Raw genomic sequence first — 24,663 nt, forward strand, 5'->3', positions numbered from 1 at the left:
ACATGGAAAGTAAGCGTTTCCGGACACATGTCGACACAACATATTTTCTTTCTTTGTGTGTGAGGAATGTTTCCTGAAAGATTGGCCGTACCTTTTTGTAACACCCTGAATAAATGTATGATAATGTTGTAGACGATGGTTGAAAGCCTAATTCGCGACTCATTTTTGGTGCAGTCTTGATCGATCCATTGTGGATGATTACTGACCAAGGCCTTGTCTTCACAACACCCGATATCATGAACCACACTGTTTGCTGTCCTCACCTTCGCATTCGAGAGAAATTAGAAATTGTAGGACGGGCGAACACCGTCAGGTGGCTTGCGGACTATGGACGTAGATGTAGATATAGCTGTAGATCTGTGCGTCGACAGTAGTCGTACTACAAGCCACCTAATCAGTCTTTGCTAAGAGGCCACAAGCTCTGATAGGAAGGTCGACTTAGTCATGAAATAGTGGAGAAGGCGGTAGCAGCATTAATTACTGGCTCTTAACATCACCTCAGTTATTACTTCCATCACTCGGCTAGAAGTAAGAGATTTGTCAGTTGAGATGCGCCTGCGATAACCCAAAGTATTTCTTGTGATGTGCTCGATATGACATTTCAAATTTCCTTATCGATCTATTTTGTTTACGTATTTAGTGATTCTTTCCGTCAAATTCAAGCGTTTGCGTTATCTATTCATGTCGGGTTATGCAATAACAGGTATGGCATGCTGTATGTAACATTTATCCTTTGATCAACCGCTTATTTAGATCAAAAGCGAATATTAAAAAAAAAACACATATAAAGGTAGGGAAATAATCTAGTATTGCCGTGATTAATCTTAAATTTTTACTGTATGTTTAATTAAAATCACACAGACGTATGTATTTAAAATCTGGGTCAAACATGTTTCAGTTTGAGAATTATTGTGTAGATTGTAGATTTCTGTCTGTATATAACAACCAAATAATTATTTTGAGGAGTAAACAAAATATTAAATAGGAATATAGAAAAGAATTATAGAAACACGCAACATAAACAAACCTGTTCTGTCCAGAATTTTCAGGTAGGAAACTGAAAACTATTTGTTTCAGGGAAGTTTTCATTTTGCATTTTGTAAAAATATGTGGTATTGTTATAACAATATTCTAAAGTACAAAACAATTGAAATCAAAAACAGCAATTTTCTGTAATATTCTTGAACACATAGCAAGGTTTTACATCGAAGAACCACCCAGGTATGCTGAATAATGTTCACGTCTGGGGAGTTTGGGGGCCAGTGGAAGTGTTTAAACTCAGTGGAGTGTTCCTGGAGTCCCTCTGCAGCAATTCTAGGCGTATGGGGTGTCACATTGTCCCGTCTAAATTTCCCAAATACGTCGCAATGCACGATGGACATGAATGTATGCAGGTGATCAGACAGGATGCTGTCACCTGTGTCACCTGTCAGATTCTATCTAGACGTATCAGGGGTCCCATATCACTCCAACTGTACAAGCCTCGCACCATTACAGAGCCTCCACCAGATTGAACAGTCCCTTGCTCAAATGCAGGGTCCATAGATTTATAGGTTGTCTCCATGGCGCACAAATCTATTCGCTTGATAGAATTTGAAACGAGACTCGTCCGACCAGGCTTCATGTTTCCAGTCATCAACAGTCCAATGTTGGTGTTGACGGGTCCAGGCGTTTTTTGTTGTGCTGTTCAAATGGCTCTGACCACTATGGGACTTAACTGCTGAGGTCATCAGGCCCCTAGGACTTAGAACTACTTAATGCTAACTAACCTAAGGACATCACACACATCCATGCCCGAGGCAGGATTCGAACCTGCGGCAGTAGCGGCCGCGCGGTTCCAGATTGTAGCGCCTAGAACCTCTCGGCCACTTCGGCCGGCGTTGTGCTGTCATCAAGGGTACATTCGTGGGCCTTCGGCTCCTAAAACCTATCCGATGATGTTTCGCTGAGTGGTTCGCACGCTGGAACTTGTTGTTGGCGCAGCATTGATATCTGCATCAATTTGCGGAAGGGTTGCACTTCTCTCACGCTGAACGATTCTCTTCAGTCGTCATTGGTCCCGTTCTTGCAGGATCTTTTCACTGCCACAGCGATGTCGGAGATTTGATGTTTTGCCGGATTCCTGATATTCAAGGTACACTCGTTAAATGGTCGTGAGGAAAAATCGCCACTTCATCGCTACATCGGAGATATTGTGTCCGAACGCTCGTGCGCCGACTAGAACAACACGTTCAAACTCACTTAAATCTTGATAACCTGCCATTGTAGCAGCATTAACCAATCTAACAACTGCAGCAGACACTTATTGTCTTATACAGGCGTTGCTGATCGCAGCGCCGTATTCTGCCTGTTTACACGTCTCTGTATTTAAACACGCGCGTCTATAGCAGTTTCCTTTCCCTTCAGAGTTGAAGGTCGCGTAAAGCGCACTAATATTTGACAGTGTCAGTTCTTTAGTTGTTTGAGTCACTCTGTCACTACTAACACTAGTTGTTTTTAGTTTCTTTCCATTGAGATGTTTTCAGTCGGTTCGATCTGATGTTTAACGCAATGTATTTGCTTTTTCACTTTTAGTGATTTTGATTTGAGAGTTCGAATCACCGTCTGTTCCGATTGTGTACATGTTATAGTTGGGAAGAAAATAAAAAAGGAAAAAGGAAGTTACGAGTTTTAATCTGCGAAATGACTCAAGAAATGTGGACCATTAATAACATGAATACGACTGCAGACCAACCTACATACAAAGGAGCAAAAGATAAGATTTTTTTACACATTTACCGAAAATTTATTTTCTCAATTATTTATTAACAGTGCCACATTATCAGTAACAGCTCTATAAATGTACTCCCAGACTATTTTTTCAGTAAAGTAATTAGTGAAGGGTAGCGTGTCTCATTAGCATTAACTGTGTACTGTGTCTGTTTACCTTCTCCTCAACATGTCAACCGTCAAGCTGTAATTGTTTATTAGTATTTTAACGTTTCATGAATCCACGTGAATGGTAGGATTAAAATGCAATTTTGTAGTTGTAATTGCAATTACAGGAATGAAATTTTGATTCTATGTTTTGATCAGAAGTTGAATTAATTACGAGATTTTACGGCCTTGAAAGTCAGATGCAGGGATCCGACGAGATTTGTAACTGTTCTGTTGTATCATATCTATATTACTTTTATACACTATATTGGATTTTTCTGTTAATATAAAAGGAATGTGATTTTTACTTGAAAAATTTTGGAAATAAATTTCATAAATAACCCCATCCTGTGGGCTTATAGAGATTTTGTTTTATTTCGTGAAACAGTCGAATGATATTAAATGGGAGATAGTCAAAGGACATAATATCTGTGATCGGGCGCGAATTGGAGAAGATATCCATCACTGTTAGAGAAGTCTTAAAATGTTTGACGACATTTCATTAAATGCAAAGTGAAAATAGTAAAAGCGTTACAGTAAACATTATAGAGCGATTTCATGAAAGTGGTGTGTGACATTCGTAAAAGTTGCCAGTATGAGCCGCACAAAAGACTGCAGCGAAAAGAACTTACCCGATCTTTTAAACAAAGCGGTGACCACCTTCCTTACTTGTTAAAAATGTAGAAACTTGACCTTCAACAACTGATCAGATAATTCGTTGTATTTAAATAAATCAGCAAATCTGTAGCCATCATGCAGGTGAAGGAAGCACTTCTGTAATTTTACTCCGATTTTGAAAGAATAATGGTTACGTCGTTGTTTGACGCAACTCGTGAACGGTTTCTTAGATTTATATTTACAGAGGTCAATATGATGTTATTTTGTTATATATTGTAATTTACGGTGGAATCTTAGGAATTAAGTGGAAAGATGTTTGCCATGCTAGCAAAGTTGTAATAGCGTGAACTACGCCGTGGGAGACCAGCGAAGTTACGAGAGCAGCCACGCCTCCGTATACTACACTCAGGCGGGGCAAACTTTGCAGTGTCGCAAAGACTTAAGTTGTCGGAGTCACCCCGTCAGCACCAAAGTCAAGTGGACATCACAACATTAAAATGAAACTTTTCGTAATATCAGCCACATACCGCATACCTGAATATTTAAGTACTAATATAGAACATCGACCTTTAAGCTGCACACCTATAAACAATGAATGTACTTGAAATCAATCTGCAAGAAATGTTACATGTCTCGGACATAGAGTGACTGACTGACTTATGTTCTCTTCGTTCTGTGGTTTCGACACATGAAACTGTCGTCTAATTGAAGGAAAAAACAGAAAAAAAAGTGAAATCATTTGCGGAGTCGTAATAATAGAACGTGTTACGTATAATAGTGGGGAGGGTGCCCAAAAGTACACACCAAGAAAAAAAAGAAGAAAACGATGAGTCATAAAATTATCCGGTTGGAACGGAAATCGGTGTATGTCATGTACACATACAGACCAACGATTACTATTTCAGATAAATTGTATGATTTATTCAAGAGAAAGAGCTTCACAAATTGAGCAAGTCTACAACGCTTTGGTCCACCTCTGGCTCATGTATAAACACTTATTGGGTTTGGAACTGTTGGATGTCCTCCTGGAGGATATCGCGCCAAATTCTGTCCAAGTGGTGCGTTAGGTCGTATAAATCCCGATCTTGATTGAGGATCCCGCCAATAATGCTCCAAACGTTCTCAATCTGGGCAAGGGTTCGACGACGCTGCTGGCCAAGGTAAACAGTAGAAACTTTCGCTGTGTGCGGGCAAGCGTTATCTTGCTGAAATGAAATGTAAGTCGAGGATGGCTTGCCATGAAGGGCAACAAAACGGGGTGCATAATATCATTGACGTACCGATGTGCTACAAAGGGCGCCGCGAATGACAACCAAAGGGTTCCTGCTATAAAAAGAAATGGCGCCCCACACTGTTGGGCAAAGTGGTGGGTAACAGTCAAATTGGTATACCACAACTGTCTGGGTTATCTCCAGTCTGATCTTCGTTGGCCATTTTGAAGCAGGACTATTTACTGAAGACAGTTCTACTCTTGTCAATGAGATTCCAAGCTGAAGATGTGCCTGGAGACGTTCGGGCAGCAGTGAGATACTGATATGTCTACGTAAGCAGAAGAAACTAACGACCAAAGTCCGAAAACAATTTATTGGATTGTTCGATTAACCAAAACAAAATCTCCAAATATTACACCAACACAAAACAGTGATCCGTCTTCGAATCACAACTACATACAAGAATAAGATAGAAAACAACTGAAATAGTTTCCTACTAGTCTCCGCCAGAGACTTCTCCGATATACCAAGCCTAATCCAGAGATCAGCGAGAAGATCCAAGCCTGGCTGCCGGGGCGGCAGCTATCCAAGTCTGCTGGCGGTCGATTAACTGGCGATGTGCGGCAGAGAGCCAGCCTTTATAGCGCTTCGGCGAATGAGTACCTCAGAACTATTTTCCATCACGTGGTTTGACATGTGAAAATAGTTCCGGGATCTGCAGCGACCTGTTTCTTATGTTTATGTGGGCCGGCAGTGGCCCCTGGTGGCCGCTTATGTCTTTGCTGTGGTGTTGTTGTTGTGGTTGTTGCTGTGGCTGTTCATTAATATTGCCTGTCGGTTGTGTAGTGCTTCGGTGTGCCTGAGAGTCGGGCAACCAACGGCTGCAGGCTGTCAGTTTGGTTGCGGATACTCCAGGCGCAGTGATGTCTGGCGGAGAAGGCTACAACAGATACCAACCCGACTTCCGCCAGCCATACGGCCCGACAACCAGGAGTGATGGTCTGGGGTGACATTTCTTTTCCTAGCAGGATCCCATTGGTTGTCATCCGCGGCATCCTTAGAGTATCTCGTTTTGTTGCCTTTCGCGTCAAATCATCCTGGGCTTACACTTCAGGAAGATAAAGCTCGCCCGCACACGGTGAGAATTTCTCATGGCTTGTCTTCGTGTTTACCAAACCCTACCTTGGCTAGCAAGGTCGGCGGATCACTCCCCAACTGAGAACTGTACGAGCATTATGGGCAGGGCGCTCCAACCACCTCGCTATTTTGACGATATAGCGCCCCAACTGGACATAATTTGATACGATATCCTTCAGGATGACATCCAGTAAATCTGTCAATCAATGTCAAGCCGAATAGCTGCTTACATAAGGGACAGAGGCGGACTTTACGTATTTGTGAAGCACTTTCTCTTGAGTAAAATCCACCTGCTTAGCTCGCTGGTAACGTACTTAGCTCCCATGCAGAGGACCCGCTTTCGATTACCGGCCGGCTAGGAGATTTTCTCCGCTCGTGGACTGGGTGTTGTGTTCTCCTCATCATCATTTCATCTTCATTACCGGCGCGCAAGTAGCCCAATGTGGCGCCGACTAAAATATGACTTGCACTTGGAAGCCGAACTTCCCCGGATGGGGCATCCCAGCCAACTGTGCCATTCGCTCATTGCATTGCATCTTGAATAAGTCATCTAATTTTTCTGAAACTGTAATAATTTGTCTGTACATGTATTTTACATCAACCGTTTTCCATCCCATTCCGATAGTTCATTCGTGGTGCGTCGTTTTTGATGCTTTAGGTTGTAGATGAAAGTGAAAACATTTGCATATCTGCAGAGAAATTAAAACTACGATAATGAATAAAGTAAGTTCTTTACTACGTCTAGTAGAACGATAAACAACACTGGACAAATAAGGCCTACGACAGGCTATATAAAATATGTTTTTTGTAACACTTCTAGCACAATATTATTGCTGCCATTATACGCTATAGACAATAACAGTGGAAAACTATCCACGACGTAGATCAATGGAAATGTGTCAGCTGGTCAGGTCAGCCACGTTTCTCCCCACGCCATGGCTGCAGAGAGGTGGGAGCAGTATTATACTATGAGAGACGTTACCCAGGTCATCCGTAGGACCATCGGCAGTAATCAACACAAACGTGATCGCTATGGACTACGTCAAAAGGATTTCGGACCAACTACATCCCTTCGTACCTGACGGCGATGGCTTCTTCCAGCGAGCTAAATGCCTGTTTTACACATCTGGGACACTACTGGGTACCAGCTCCGTGTCAACGAACCACTGCCCCGTAATTTGCAGAAATTGCGTGATCTGTGAGTCGACATCTGCTGCCATATGCATCAAGAAACGTACCAAGAACTTGTCGATTTTCATACGACGCTGAGCCACCGTTCAACAGGGTGCGATAACTTAGTTACAAAAAAGTAAGCTTTAGGTGTGGAAAGGGTAAATAACTTACAGCAATATTTGATACGGCACTGAATGCAATAGATCTTCAAGTCTTTTTCCCGCCTAACAATGTTTAAAAAATTCAAATGGCTCTAAGCGCTATGGGACTTAACATCTTAGGTCATCAGTTCCGTAAACTTAGAACTACTTAAACCTAACTAACCTAATGACGTCACACACATCCATGTCTGAGGCTGGATTCGAACCTGCGACCGCAGCTGCAGCGTGGTTCCGGACTGAATCGCCTAGAACCGCTCGGTTACAAAACCGGCTACTTAACACCGTTACTTCCAGACGTTCTCAGGCCATTGCTGCAGCTATAGTTTATAGTCATACACACTAGAATAAACATAACAACAGAAGCATTAACCAATAAAGTAATGTGTTATTGTTTAGCATATTTCAATCGGAAGATCAGAATTGTTATGGTCTTGGCTCGTCATTTATTGCAAAACATTTGTTCTGTTCCACATTGAATACGGCGTTGCACAATATGGATCTGCAATTAAATTTCCTACGGTCTTTATTATGAGGAGATTAGAACTGTAGCTGGTTTCCACCCAACCACCCAGACGTCTATGATATGGGCTTTGTGAGTTTACTTTCCCCATTACATTTCAATGGGTACTGTGTAGAAATAATACACACGAAATTTGTACAAGTAATATGCCTCCAGGTATACCCTCCATGGTGTTCAACAATATACGCACTGGCTTACCTCTAAAATTAATCACTACAGCGGTCAAAACTCTGTGTACTGTATCATAAAGTAAAATTTAATTTACAGAATGTTCTACCACTTCATTACTTTATGAATACACAGTCCCGAAACAGTATGTACAGTGTCGACTTAAATACCAATATACATACGGTTTATATGACTGTCTGGAATCATTCTGTAAGCAACCAACAAATACGTATGTAGGTGTTGGTTAGATGCTTGCTTCGAAGCTATATTAGTCCCTTCGAGTACACAATTAAGCTGACGCAAGAATGAAAGTTCATACATTTCATTATTGTTAATACTCACAATAATTCTGTCTCCCGTTTGTCTAACGTTTAATATCATAAATACTTAGGCAAACCTAGCGATAATAATAATATACCAAAATATGCCTACGAATTTATTGCCTTCATTGTTTTGTCGTGTGAAGTTTGCTAACTCCATTCAAATATGAAGTTAACCACCAAGTCATAGGTATAATCTTAGTCGACTTTTTATTGTCTATCAGTTTCAAACAGCTTATATTCTCTCCATTGCCTAACTGATACAGGACTATTGGCAGTTTGTTTTTTATATTTCTGGAATTTTTACATACTTTAGATGTCTCGAACATTAAGCAACAATTTTGTATCACTTATCATTCGCTCGCAGTCTTTGGTCAGAGTAGTTACGTCGCTGGAAGATGACTTTCTTTTGTCATTTCTGCCTGGCAGCGAAGGGCGCGGGAGTTCTATCGTTAGTGTAGCAGAGAGACAGACACCGAGCAGAGGACTCGTAGCAATGTAGACGAAAATTTCATCTGTGTTTAAGTAACCTGATTTATGTTTGAATATTGTGAGACAGAGAAGAAGGATTTGATTAGTGTTGTAGAATGAAAAGGTGGTTGGTTGGTTGGTTTAAAGAGGGGGAAGGGACAAAACTGCTAGGTCATAGGTCCCTTGTTGCTATAAAAGTAATCCCACAAGAATGAAAAGAGTATGAAGAAGAATGAAGGTAACATCTTTATTTACTGTTATTGCAGTCGTAAGTTGAATGAGACATCCATAATAGGACACTTTTGCATTAATGATTGAGTAATTTTCACTGTAAGGTAGTTTTCATGCTTATTGTTGATTTGTATAACATTTGTGAAAGTAAGTGTTTGTTATGACTGTCGCACTTTGTCAATCTTAATGAGTGCATACACGTAATAATATATCAGATAATTTGGAAACAGTTTGTTAAAGAAATATTTCACCTAAGAGAATCGTCCATATCCTCGATTCAAGTCATTTTTAATTTAAAGAGTGTCTCACTCAGTGATGTGTATAAAATAGTTTACTTGCTGTATTGAGCATTGCACTAAGCTCTCAACAACTGTAGTTAGAAATTTGCATCTGGCTCACAGAGAGCAGCAAGCACAGCGTTTCGAAGCAATTACAATACGAGATTAGATTGTTCTTTCAGGATCAGTTTGCTGCGAAAATTATCAACCCACAGGGACCATTTCTTGAATAGCATCAACAGGTAGATCATTAACCCACAGGGACCACTCTGTTAGATTAATTAGATTAATAGTAACGTCAGAATTTAAGCAGTTGGCACATTTTTTTCGAAAGATTATGAAATGGGAAGAAATTAATTCTGTATTCTGGCAGGCAGATATGTTTGATGTGTTTGGTTTCTCTTGGAGGTGGAAATGCACAGTCACCCAAAGCTAACAACAGCATAGCTATTTACATCGAGTACTATTAAAATTATCATCATCGTCTAGACAGATGTAAAACATGCAACATCTGTCTCTGAACTGTTATCATCTAACGTGGCTAACAGAAAATCGTTTTTTCTTTGAGACTCAAAATTAATTACTTCAAATGAGAAATCGGGAGCACATTATTAATTTTTCACTAATCAAATATTTATTGAATCTTTATTATCTCAGCAACTTATCGTCGGCTTTGGACGAGTGCTAGCAAAGTTTATGCGCCAAACCAACAACGATAGTGAACAACAAGAAATGCAAACATAAAACCAACATTCTCTTAACGAATGGCCACTCGTCACAATAAGTCTAAGTGGATGATAATTCTGTACAAAGGTCACATTAATGGCGCGTTTAGGGTACAATTCCCCAACAAATCAGAGAAAGATCTATGATAATCACTGGGTAACAAGCGCTCTAAGACCAAATCGAAGTTACGCTTTTAAATCACTAATGGCTGTTGAACAAAATATCCTACAACTGAGTCAGAACCTCGCTGAATGCAAACCACCAAACCAGTGTTCAACACAAATAAAGTAGCCAATCAATTACCTTAGATTTTGCGGAACAGGAGCACAAGCCACAAGGCACGCAACGCATCGGATCACAATCTGATCTCAAGTTATCACAAGAGATTCCTGTACTAGCAACTCTATCACGCATTTAAAACCAGTTCTGACGATGATAATCGGAACTTGCTCTACCGTATTTTACATCTAGAGAACTCTGGGAGCTACAAAGTTTTCTTGGTAGTTAGTCAATCTGTTTATAGTTGGCTTACCACACCAACAAGTTAGCTACCGACTATGTCTGGATTCTCTCTGACCGTTTGAGTACCCAAAGCTGGACCACAACTTCCTACAGACCCGTGTTAACACATTTGGAAACTTTCAAGCAAAAAAAGTGTACAGCGCTACTATCGTCTTCGACAGTTAGTACATTATTAAAGATGACCGCCCGTTCATCTTGCAGAGGCCATCATTCGCGTGTTGCAATGTCTTTGCCGCTCGAGGTGCTGTTCGGTTGTAGGAATTAGATACGCATTTCTTTCTTTCTTTTTTTTCACTGGTTCTCGTTCATTTTGTTCTACAACATATATTTCAACAATAACCAAAATGTATAACGAGACAGTATAAACATTCTTTTTTATGACATTATATACCCAGTCTCTGAGCCAACGAGTTAAGGTTGCAAGATTAACGTGATGTCAAATATCATCAAATCCTTTGACCAGTCACAGCAGTCACAAGCACCATCTATATGTTTTTCTCAGAATTATGTACCTGTAATAGACTTTTGGACCGTCTGATGTGTAGAGAAAAGCGACGATAGTTAATGGCTTCATACAGACTACGCTATCACTCCTTGGCAAAATTCACTGGCAAATTTCTGAAACTTATTCCAGGTTGTTAAATCGATGTCCGTTCCATTAGAAATAATTAAAACAGCCATATGGCTTACATACTAGTTCTCGTTAACACACTTTGGCAGCTCTCCTGCAAATATGAAACCATATACAAGGGCCATACTGAAATCCGCGAGCAAGCCATTGTTAAAATTCCTGTTCTATCAATATAGCAAAAGTTCCCATAGGATCTTTACCATGTATAACGTGATTTTAGCGTCTACCACATGACCACAGGCAGCACCTTAAAAATGGCTGACATCAACGTTTCTTTTTTTCAACTTGCTATCACTGAATTGATTGTTAAATAGGGTACACGTACTTCTGAAATTCACCACAGACTTCAGCGTATCTATGGAGAAGTCTGCATGGCCGCCAGCAGTATTAGGAGATGGCTGAAACATTTCAGTGATGGAAACACGAGTATCCAAGACGAGGCCCATAGCGATCGTGCTCGAACTGCCTCCACGGAGAACCGCAAAGAAAGGGTTGATGAGCTCATTAAAGAAGACAGCCGTGTCATAGTGAATGAAATCTCCGCAAAACTTGCGTTAGGATACAGTGTAGTGCACAAAACAAAATGGTTCAAGGCTTTTGATTATCAGAAAGTTTGAGCCCATTGTTTAACTTAGCAGATTACGTCGCACCTTTCTTCTTTGCCACCAAGTAGCCGATCTTCAAGTGTGTCTTGCACTGTAGCAGGGAGGGAGAGCATTTTCTTTTGCTCTCATATTCGCGCAGATGACTCTGAGAGTGCTGGAGCTGTGAGCCTGCTAGGCGTGTGAGTAATACATTACGCACGCTCCCTATGAACCTAAAGAAATGGTATTAAAAGATTTACTACAAGAGTTCTGCAAAAATTTCAGCTCATAATCTTCAAAAATAATTTCGAAAACGTAATATTTTACCTAAAACCCATCATATTATTACAAAAGAGACGTAGGAATTGTAATGTATTCACTTAAAATCTCATATGAAATTATGAGTAAAGAAATTCAGAAACTTTACTGGTCTCATACATGTATGATTTTATAGGGAGGTGTGCCAGAATAATCCGTGCAGGTGTGTCAGCAGCTGTGCCAAGTTTGCTTAGTGGCTAACACACCTGCCTAATGAGCCGGATACCCGGATTCGATTGCTGGCATTGTTACAAACTTTCATTCACCGTTTCGTTCTATCTACATAAAGAAATTCAGTGCATAGAAATTGTTTTTCTAGAATTTTCTTTGCATTCGTGACAATACTTTAATGGCGTAAAAGACATGATTTTAAAATTACTATTTAATTACGGTTTGTTGTACGAATGTCGAGGAGAGATTGAGCGAGTGTATGGAGGACATACGTAAATTGCTGATGTTTTATGTTATTGAAAACTTTGTGAAATATAGTTGGGAAATTTCTTGTACAATAATGAGTCATGAAACGTAGGTTCGGCTTGCATGCTTTTCTACAGAAGCAACCAGAAGAAAAGTTACATGTTGCATCAATTAGTATTTTATTTCTGCGATAAGTCGTACTTTGTTTTATCTGATTTAAATTTGCTTTCGAAAATTCACAGTTTTTTTTTAATAATTTGCTTTCTGTAATACCATCGGAGGAGTTAGGAACTACCGCGGTTATAAGAGGGCAGGAGATTCCAAATCATCAGTCGATAGGAATTAAGCACTTTTTGACTAATGTAGAGATTTATGATATAGTTTTGAGTCTAGAGGAGTTTGTCAGGAACCGTTTTGCTGTGCGGAAATTGTGGAACAGTGCAGACAAATTTGGGTTAAAATAAAGGAAATCGTTAGTTCTTTCGGTTCTTTTTCCATAATTGTGAAGCGGCTACAGTTTAAAACTTTTTAGTTAAAGTTTGACAAATTTCAGTGAATTTGTTAGGAAATTACTTGCATGTAATACAATAACTCATGAACTTTTTCGAAATATTATGGCGAGCACATCCTTTTAAGCAGACCATTGAAACAGTGTACGTAGTAACTCACGAATAGCTGTGGGACAGAGACTGTGCAGAACATGGAATTTATGAAGGCATGCTGAAAAGTAATGTCTCCAAATCTTTTATGTGAAACATATTTTTTTTAAAATAAAACGAACGTTATCAAGATTTTACATCTCTGTTTATCATATCTACACATTTGCAGCCGTCTGCTACTGTAGGGTTCCGAATTGTAGTGTGTAACATGGCCGTACGTAACTCCCTCCATACAACCCTCACCTAGCCTAATCAGATTTTTATCTGTTTCAAACCTTAAAGAACAACTTTTATTGACTCCACTTGGATAGTGATGAAGCCATGCAAGCAGAGGTGAGGTTGTGGCTCCGTCAACACAGTCAAACAACTTACAGTGATGCTATCAACAAACCGGTCTGTCGTTGGGTGAAATATGATGGTCGCTGGGTGACTAATTTGAAAAATAGATATGTAGCCATGAAGAATAAAAATGTAGAATGTTAACAAAGTTTGTTTTATTTTAAAATCTTTATCAGTTTCCACATAGAAACTTCAGAGGCGTTACTTTTCAGCACGCCCTTGTGTTCTTGTCGGACTTGTAAAAATCTGGCTGCTTCCATGTGAATACACGTAGTAAAATCGTAACAAATTTGCCATGATAATAGTTTTTTGCAGTAAATCCAGTTTTCACAGCCCTCTATTACTTGTTTCTGAGGCAATACTATACTAAAGTTCTCTCAAACTGGCCATGAAGGCCCAATGGTACCTACCGGCTGCCGTTTCATCCTCAGCCCACAGGCGTCACCGGTTGCGGATATGGAGGGGCACGTGGTCAGCACACCGCTCTCCCGGCCGTATGTCCGTTTACGACACCGAAGCCGCTACCTCTCAATCAAGTAGCTCCTCAGTTTGCCTCACAAGGGCTGAGTGCACCCCGCTTGCCAACAGCGCTCGGGAGACTGGCTGGTCATCCATCCAAGTGCTAGTTCAGCGCGACAGTGCTTAACTTCTGTGACCTAACGGGAACCGGTGTTATCATTGTGGCAAGGCGGTTACGGTTGGCCTTCGGAGGCAATAAAGCCTAATTAATTTCGATTTAAACCTGTTGTGCACGTTATTATAATCCCCAACATCGGCGGATTTATTACGAACTTAGTGATACTGTTTGCAGGCTTGGGTCGTGTGGCAACTATCAGTGGGAGGACGGCTGGTAGCACACCAGTCTTCTCCTCATCTGCGATGTCGCAGTAGGCAGCAGTTTGCACATCATGACAATGGTTTGCATCAGGTTGGTTGCGTCTCGGTGTTGCAGTCAACAAGCAGGTAACAGGCGACCCGTCGTCGATTAGCTTGTCGTGGTTTCACTGAAACTCAAAATACTATCTTTCTCTCTGGTTGTAATGACATGTACAGAATGGAAGCTGGACCTGATATCTCTGAAATCCGGGAGATCTGTTATTTAAAGAGCAAATCCTTTGCCTATGACACAGTGGCTCTGGGGGTATAGTTGAATTTGTTTCGACAGCGTCGTTTGCCTCGCAGAGGTGGCTCAACAAGTATTTTGGATCACCAAGCTTGGGTCTTTCTGCAACGTTTGACAATTTCAGTGGCGTTCTGGCGGTTGAAGTTAAGGTGCATTACTTCAGAATGCCCTATCACGTTGTATTGCGACGTTTCTCTGTTGCTACCCTCAGTTGGATATCGTGTAGCAATGCACGCTTGGTGCTTTGCCTTGCGCTACATAGGCAGCATGTCTTTTTGACTTTATAATTGGCACACCAACCCTGAACTGGCCTTGCTCAAATGGTCCAAATGGCTCTGAGCACTATGCGACTTAACTTCGGAGGTCATCAGTCACCTAGAACTTAGAACTAATTAAACGTAACTAACCTAAGGACATCACACACATCCATGCCCGAGGCACGATTCGAACCTGCGACCGTAGCGCTCGCTGGGCTCCAGACCGTAGTGCCTAGGACCGCACGGCCACTCCGGCCGGCACTGTCCTTGCTTTCCGGTAGAAGTATAAAATTTTAGGCATGTACACCGAAATCTGGCACAACGAAATGAAGACATCAAAGCAATTCAGAGGCAAGCCGCCAGATTTGTTGTTGGTGTGTTCGATCGTCACAGCTATTACAAACACGCTTCATCAAGTCAAATTGGAACCCTTGGATGGAAGACGGTGTTGTTTTCGTGTAATACTACTGAGAAAAATTTAGAGAACCGGAATCTGAAGCTGACTTCTGAACGAAGCTACTTCCGGTAACTTACATTTCTTATATGGATCATGCAGATAAGAGAAATTAGGGCTTATTTGGAGCCATGTAGACAGTAGTTTTTCCCTTGCTCCATTTGCGGATGGAACAGGAAAGGAAATGACAAGTACTGGTACAAGGTATCCTCCACCGCACACTATATGGTGGCTTCAGGAGTATTTATGTAGGTGTAGACTTGGAGTATATGTAGATTACGTTGGTGATTTCTTTGCTTACTGGCTGTCTTATTAGACCAATGTTTGCGTTTTGACATGTCAGCAAACAGCTAGTACAGTCATATGCTATGCCCTATCTAACAATACACATCATTTACATATGAGACTGGTTATTCTTACAGTACCTGTATTAAATATAGCAGGCAGAAACTTCTTGTAAAAGGAATGAACCTCAATATTAACACGCAAATTAGCGATAAATACGCTGAAAATCTTATAGTTAAACCAGAAAGCATTCCAGCCGGCTGACGTGACCGAGCGGTTCTTGGCGCTTCAGTCTACGGTCGCAGGTTCGAATCCTGCCTCGGGCATGGATGTGTGTGATGTCGTTATGTTGGTTAGGTTTAAACAGTTATAAGTTATAGGGGACTGATGACCTCAGATGTTAAGTCCCATAGTGATCAGAGCCATTTGAACCATTCATAAAGCATTCCAATTAAAAAATAGAAATGATTGGTGTAAAAAGAGAGCTGGTAAGCATGAAATCAGAAACACAATATTGCACATGACAGAAAACACCAAAAACTAAAACGGTACAGTCTCCATAACACTGACAAAATCAAGAAAAAGGTACAGTAATACAACTCCAGCACTATAAAAGCAGATAAAGGAAACACAGTGGTGCTCACAGATAAATAGCAATACGTTTATAAGACACAAGAGTTCATCAGAAAAATAAAATTACAAAACTCAAGTCAGATTCAGCGAACAGATTTCAGATGAAATTGAGAAACTTTCTGAAAGCATTCAACACACAGTAGGAGATGGTGAAACAAGAAAATTGTTACAAACAAATCTAAGTGCACCAGCTCTCTGATGCCTATAAAGGCGGCGCAAGATAGACCTTGTACACAAATCTATTGAGAACTGTTGATATATTCACACATACCCACTTGCAAGACACAACTGAAAATGTTATCACAAAACTACAAATTACTAGAGAATAGAAACATAACAAACACTATGTAATTGATTAAATTTGTAAAAGACTTAGTTTCCATACACAGCCACACTCCTCTCATTTGACGTAAAGTGTGTTTATTCTAACATACCCATGACAGAAAAAAATAAACTTCATACTAGAAAATAAAGTACACGTCTACATGAATGGATCAATGAAACAGAAAAGTTGGTGAAGCAAATTACAGAACAGAACTGTTTTCAGTTCAACAATGAATTCTGTTTGCAGACTGAGAGATTACCAATTGGATCCCCAGTGCCTGTAACCATGGAAAATATATTTATGAAACATCTAGAACAGGCCATATAGATAAATAAATAAAAAATCCTGTACTGGATTACATATATATCGATGAGATTCTATACCTGATGGTGAACCAAAGAGTAACATTGACAACTTACATGCATATGTAAAATCTGTCCATGATAAAGCAAATTTTACAATAGAAATAGGGAAAATTAGTAAGTTTAATTTCTTGGACATTGCCATGAAGATTTCATATATCCCAAAAACCCATAACAAGAAATACAGAAATACACCAGACTTTAAAAGACCAAAATTCGCCGAATCATAACATCATGTGGAGCTTAATACAGTTAGAAAATATGACCTATCCAAAATATCTGGGAGTTCCTCTGGATCATACTTTGACGTACAAGCAGCATTGTGAGAATTCCATAATGAGAGTGGAAGCCAGAAATAATATCCTTTGCAAGATCACCGGTAGACTGTGGGGCTCTCGATCAGAAAACCTGAGAACGACGGCACTAGCAACATGTTATGAAGAGTATGAGTGGCCAGTCAGATACAAGTTCACCCAATTCACATAAAACACCGTTGACAAGGCGTTAAACGAAAGGTGTAGACTTATTACGGGTATCTGAAACCAACGTCACTCATAAAACTGTACCTGCTCGCTGGCATAGAGTCACCAGATATTCGTTGTGAAGTAGTTACCAATGCAGAGAGAACAAATAAGGTTCAGAGGAAAACCATCAACTACAAGGATCCATTTCAGCCGCAAGAAGTTCACGTCCAGAAGTAGTTCCTTCAATACCACTTCAATTTTGCAAACAAGGACAGCTGCAGAAAGAAAACGATTGTGAATTTCTCAACTTGAGTGTAATTATAAGCGGAGTCTTGCACTGAGCCATAATAATATACTATGCGTTTGTCGTTTTGGCACTAATACCCCTGAAATCGGAGACGCTCAAGATATTCACCTTTGGCAAAGATATCTAGCTTATACAGCGAATCCGTGTCTGTCAATGGTCTACCCTGTAGGTACAACACAATGTTATGCTGTACCTGCAGACATTTTTTATTCAAGTTGCGTACTAATGACCATAAGTGAAAACGCATCTAACCCTCAAATGATTATCAGAAAAGGAATCAAGTTGCTAATATGTTGGGGGCACTATTATGTAAACAATATTTAACTTTCTGTTGACTTATCTCCAATTGGTTGATATTGTGTTAAATGTACTAAACCACCCAGTGAATAAATCAGAAAGTAATACGCTAATCTCTCTCTTTACCACTCTGTTCTATAAACTGCACAGTCCTGACTTTTCCGTAATCACGATTGATTCGGGCTTGTTCTGTAAACAAAATCTTAATGAATTCACCACAAAATAAAAATTCTTGGATAATTAAATCGTTTGATTACTTTGCTAATGCGTTCCGACGGCAGCAGAGACTATGTACACACTGGGGAAAACAAATCAGCTAATAACCTAGTAATTCTATGTTATATAGTACTGTTTCTAAAGTACAAACTGCTAATCTGTAAATAACAACCTACCCATTATAATTTTTTTTTCCCTCACGATACACGTAACGCAAAAGCTCTCCAGTTTCACAATTACCAGTCGCTAAAGTGCTCACGCATATAATTTACGGCTAAACCAGCGATATGTCCGTAGACTCTGACTTTAATTTTATCTTTGTTTCTTGTTAATCTAAGTAAATTCCTATTCTTGCAAAGACTAATACCATCAGTAGCTTTTCATTACTGATAATATAATTACTTCCTTTTATTAAGAGAACTGGCGCATTATGACAGCCCAAAAAATGGTATACTTTTTTGTTAATAAAATTCTGTGATTCTTTCTGATTCTAAAAATATTTACTTTATGTATGGCACCTCACCATTTTCGTGTTTGGATGCTTTTCCAAAGCAGATGCAGCAGGTGAATGCCTAGCTGACACACTGCTATCGAGCACAAAACCTTGCCTACAGTGTCTCGTTATTTAATTTTGGAGCCAATATTTCCATAGTAACTAGTTTGTGTAATATCCTTGCAGAAAATGTCGACTGTACCATGAGCTGGGATTTATTGTAATCAATTTTTAAGTTGATACAAGTAGATTATTTGAGTTTGCTTACTTTTGAATTCATATTGCAAACTTGTTTACATGGTAAAATAGCAAAAATGAAGGAGTTTGATTGCAGTCGTGAATTTTACGGTAATCAACACAAGCGTGTTGCTGGAAATAGTAAAAGTGAAGAAATTGTTATGTTTCAACGAAGTGAGGTTTCGTCTAGATGATCACTCGGCAGTGCTTCAAAATGCAAGTTGGAAAATGTTACCGAAAATGAACAAGATATTGGTACTGTGAAAATAATGATTACATTTTAATTAGTAAGTGCAAGCTTCCGGAACTGCTTTTGTCTTTTTGCTAAATGTAAATAGTGAAACAGTCAAAAATCCATAAATGGCGTGAGGACATACGTAAGAGGCCTATCCAGTAAAAGTATAGTGGAATGTCAAGTCTGTAAAATAACTAACTATATGTACAATCACATCTCCTGTAATATGTACAAAATATAGGGAAGTGAATATTCGCCTTACTTATGCATGATGTGTATTGGGAAGGGAAGAAAAGCAGCTCTGTTATCCTGGATCTCCCATCATCACCTGTCAAATTTGAGAGGTATTACGAACATTCGTATATTGCCTCAACAGAAGTCAGTGAAGCGTCTATGCAGAGGGGAGTGAAGGAAACTGTAGATATATGTCAATCTACTGATATTGTTACTGCATTGGACTGCCCCTTGAAGGAGAAAGGCCATGCATCACTGAATGGAGTTGTCACAGTTGTCTCGATAGATACATGCAAGTGTAATGTCGAGAAAAAACTGCCAAGGTTATGCCAATAATGTTACAATTATGGTGTGGAAAGCAAGGAGTCACTCTGTATATTTTTAGTAGACATGATGTGTGATACACCAACTACCGTGGTTATAGTGACTCTAAAGGCTCCATTAGTGTTGTGGCCTGTAGATCAAATGGCGAAAATGAAATTTAAACAATGGATGTATGGGACGTATACAGAAAAGAATTGAGACAAGACTTAGAAAATTCTACAAGGACACGACAGGAAAAAAAAAAAAATTCTGATTGCAAAGCAATTGGTAGACAAGACAGACTCACCACATCGGAAATTGAAAACCTCATAGAATATTATGGTCTAGTCATAAGGAGAAACATCGAAAATGTCAGTGAGATGAGAAAAGCAACTTGGGCAACTCTGTTACACTGAATATCAACTGCTAAGCATCTATAGCATGGCCTCTGCCCAGAAAAAACACTTTTTGGTTCAGGTGCAATAGGTTTGAAGGTAATTGACAAAAACATATACATGCGCAGCGCGTGCCAGAAATCAAAATGACAGAACTGAAAGCAATATGTAGAGATATTTCAGGCCCAACCTACTGAAAAACGTTTACATGGCAAAAAACTAAAACCAAATAAAAGCTTCAGTAATTACATTTGGGAACTGTTGCCAAAAACTCTTTTGTTTGGTTTATGAGCTTTTCAGGTTTGTGTGATGGACGCCATAATATGTTTCATTGATGAAGTAGCAAGCAAACTAAAAACTATGAGCAGACTAGGCATTAAAACTGGGCCCAACATGAAAGCCGGCAGCGGTGGCCGAGCGGTTCTAGGCGCTTCAGTGCGGAACCGCGCGACTGCTAAGGTCGCAGGTTCGAATCCTGCCTCGGGCTTGGATGTGTGTGATGTCCGTAGGTTAGTTAGGTTAAGTAGTTCTAATTTCTAGGGGACTGATGGCCTCAGATGTTAAGTCCCATAGCGCTCAGAGCAATTTGAACAATTTTTATTTTGGTAAGATGAAAAATGAGCTGCTACGAGTCGACAGACAACGCATCTCTCAAGCTGAAAAAGCTGCTGAAATCATGACAAATAGGGCCAGGTTAACAAAGGAAAGAAAGAAAACTAAAGAAGATGAAAATGACACCCAAAATGAACAAGACTGTGAAGCTGGAATATTTTGATGTGTTATCACTGAAAAGAAAAAAATGCAATTCTTTAGTTTTAGTTTCCCGTAGTAATAAACATTTTTACATCCTTAGGTATCATTATCTCACACAGTATTAAAGCTATAAAAAAATTGCATGAGTAATAATATAGTGCTTACTACACAGTGAACCACATTATTACACAATCTATAAAATATTTTAAGCTGGAGCGAGTCATATGCTCTTAAATCATTATGAGAAAACATTGACATCCAAAAATAATTTTAAAAAATACGCAAAAAGACAAATTGGAAACTATTCCTAGCTTACTGTCAATATTTAATAATTAAAAGGACAACATTTGTTTTCACCTTTTATTTTGAATAGTATGGAAGCACAGTGAACCTTAAATAAATATCAATATTCAGTCCACTATGGATTCCACAGTTTTTTCACATTGTGGTCACAATACACTAATTGCTTGCTTAAAGTAACACAGACCTTAGGAGAAAAGAGAGCTACTTGTATCAATATCAAGAGCTCAGATGCAAAGAGCAATGAGGGGAAAGCAGAAAGGTGGAAGGAGTATAAGGGCCTTGGGAGAGCCAGTCCTGACAAAAGTCTACAATCTGGTACGAGACAGGCGAAATACTCTCAGACTTCAAGAAGAATATAATAATTCCAATCCCAAAGAAAGCAGGTGTTGACAGATGTGAAAATTACCGAACTATCAGTTTAATAAGTCACAGCTGCAAAATACTAACACGAATTGTTAACAGACGAATGGAAAAACTGGTAGAAACCGACCTCGGGGAAGATTAGTTTGGATTCCGTAGAAATGTTAGAACACGTGAGGCAATACTGACCTTACGACTTATCTGAGAAGAAAGATTACGGAAAGGCAAACCTACGTTTCTAGCAGTTGTAGACTTAGAGAAAGCTTTTGACAATGTTGACTGGAATACTCTCTTTCAAATTCTAAAGGTGGCAGGGGTAAAATACAGGGAGCGAAAGGCTATTTATAATTTGTACAGAAACCAGATGGCAGTTATAAGAGTCGAGGGGCATGAAAGGGAAGCAGTGGTTGGGAAGGGAGAGAGACAGTGTTATAGCCTCTCCCCGATGTTATTCAATCTGTATATGGAGCAAGCAGTAAAGGAAACAAAAGAAAAATTTGGAGTAGGTATTAAAATCCAGGGAGAAGAAATAAAAACTTTGAGGTTCGCCGATGACATTGTAATTCTGTCAGAGACGGCAAAGGACTTGGAAGAGCAGTTGAACGGAATGCATAGCGTCTTGAAAGGAGGATATAAAATGAACATCAACAAAAGCAAAACGAGGATAATGGAATGTAGTCGAATTAAGTCGGCTGATGCTGAAGGAATTAGATTAGGAAATGAGACACTTAAAGTAGTAAAGTAGTTTTGCTATTTGGGGAGCAAAATAACTGATGATGGTCGAAGTAGAGAGGATATAAAATGTAGACTGGCAATGGCAAGGAAAGCGTTTCTGAAAAAGAGAAATTTGTTAACATCTAGTATAGATTTAAGTGTCAGGAAGTCATTTCTGAAAGTATTTGTATGGAGTGTAGCCATGTATGGAAGTGAAACATGGACGATACATAGTTTGGACAAGAAGAGAATAGAAGCTTTCGAAATGTGGTGCTACAGAAGAATGCTGAAAATTAGATGGGTAGATCACGTAACTAATGAAGGAGGTATTGAATAGGATTGGGGAGAAGAGAAGTTTGTGGCACAACTTGACTAGAAGAAGGGATCGGTTGGCAGAACATGTCCTGAGGCATCACAAATTTAGCATTGGAGGGCAGCATGGAAGGTAAAAATCGTAGACGGAGACTAAGAGATGAATGCGCTAAGCAGATTCAGAAGGATGTAGGTTGCATTTGGTACTGGGAGATGAAGGAGCTTGCACAGGATAGATTAGCATGGAGAGCTGCATCAAACCAGTCTAAGGACTGAAGGCCACAACAAGAACAACAAAGTTACACACCAATATCTGTTAAGGTTTTTGTTTTATTAAATTTCAGAATACTTGTAGGAAATACAGGCCACGACGTGCAGGACCCTAAACAATATAGGTAAAATAGTTAGTAAAATTATTCAGTGATTATTATCGTTCCTCAAGCAAAGTATATCTATGATATTTTTCTCTAACATTCGATTACTCTTGCATCTTTTCTTTAATAAAATATTATATTTTTAATTTTTACTATTTCTCAGTTTTTGTTATTTTGTTCTTTAATTCTGTTTGTTTCAGATTTAAGCTATTTATTCTCTTCTCTTGTAGTCTTTAATTAATGTTATTTATTTCGAATCAAATTGTATATATTCCAGATTTAATTTGGATCATCTAGGCTTTACTGAGCTCAAAAAAAAAGCTGTGTGTCAGCACCACTTTTGGTCTTTGCATGTGTAATTAAAACAAGATTGAGCCTCTTCAGATGTTGGCTCTTCACGTACCCACTATCATAGCTGTCACTTGTTTACTCAAATGGTTTGGTACAGTTTGCGTACCTCGACAATTAACAGGCAGCTTCCAGTGTACGTCCACAAACTCTGAATTCCGCTATAACAACTAGTAGCACCTACTGTAAATAAATTCAATAAATTTGAGTCCTCTGATCAATAAGAATCCTGAATGCATTTATCCACAATTTCGGCAATCACACAATTACCTATAAGTATGCCAATACAATTGTAATCACCTTTGAAGTGTGCTGACTACCGAATTACACATGTATGCACCTATCAGTGATACACAGATTTCTTGGAGCGCACAAACAGGTCCCCTAGTTAATATGCACAGAACCAATCAGTGCGACAATTAATCGTAAAACAACCTAAGCACCAATTACTAATGTCTGGTCTCGGTACACCATTTACAACCATTTTGGTAAATTACAAATCAATTCTTAAAGCCGTGGTGTCAAGTGAGAGCTCATTGGAGGGCAAAATAATGGCCATGTGTTGGTTAGAAGACCAGTTGAGGGCCTGCAACCAACCTGTCTGCGTGCTAGACACGCTGGACCTACACCTGGAGTTATGGTCTGGAGTACGATTTCGTCTGACTGCTGGAGCACTTTCGCGGTCATCCCATGCACACTCTCTGCAAAACTGTATGTCAAGCTGATGATTCGACCTGTTGTGCTGCCACTCGTGAAGAGCATTGCAGGGGGTTTTCCATCGGGGCAACTGTCTCACACATGCCGCTGTTGTACCCCAACATGATCTATAGATTGTTGACATATTGCCCTGGCCTGCTCGATCACCAGATCTGTCTACAATCGAGCACATGTCGGACATCATCGGACGACAACTCCAGCGTCATCACAAGCAGCATTAACCGACCCTGTATTAACCGACCAAGTGCAACAGGTGTGGAACTTTACCACACAAACTGACATCGGGCACCTGTACGACATAAAGCATGCTCGTTTGCATACTTGTATTCAACATTCTGGCGGTTACACCGATTGCTAAGGTACCAGCATTTCACATTTTCAAAAGCTTAGCTCGCGCTCATATTACCCTGTGATATTGTAATGCTAATGCCTTAAATATGTTACCTAGTATGTACTGTACACCCAAAATTTCATTCTCTCCGTTCATTATTTTTGGTGTTACGTATTTTTCCGTCAGTGTATTGAGATCAAACCAGCAGAATATTTGACACCAGATACAAAGAATAGGGGCAGCATAAATCGTTCAATTTTTGTCAAACGCCTGCATGAAAGCCAACTTGAAAGTGTCACCAGAGACACAGATTTGGAGAGCATAAGGATAAACAACAAATTACACCTTCTTATCGTACATGAAAACTACCACAGTCGGAAAACTTAACAGAAAAGAAACACCTCATAGCCGGTCAGGCCAACGTGACAAAC

Source organism: Schistocerca gregaria, chromosome 3 (genome assembly GCF_023897955.1).
Source record: "Schistocerca gregaria isolate iqSchGreg1 chromosome 3, iqSchGreg1.2, whole genome shotgun sequence".
Classification (NCBI taxonomy): Eukaryota; Metazoa; Arthropoda; class Insecta; order Orthoptera; family Acrididae; genus Schistocerca; species Schistocerca gregaria.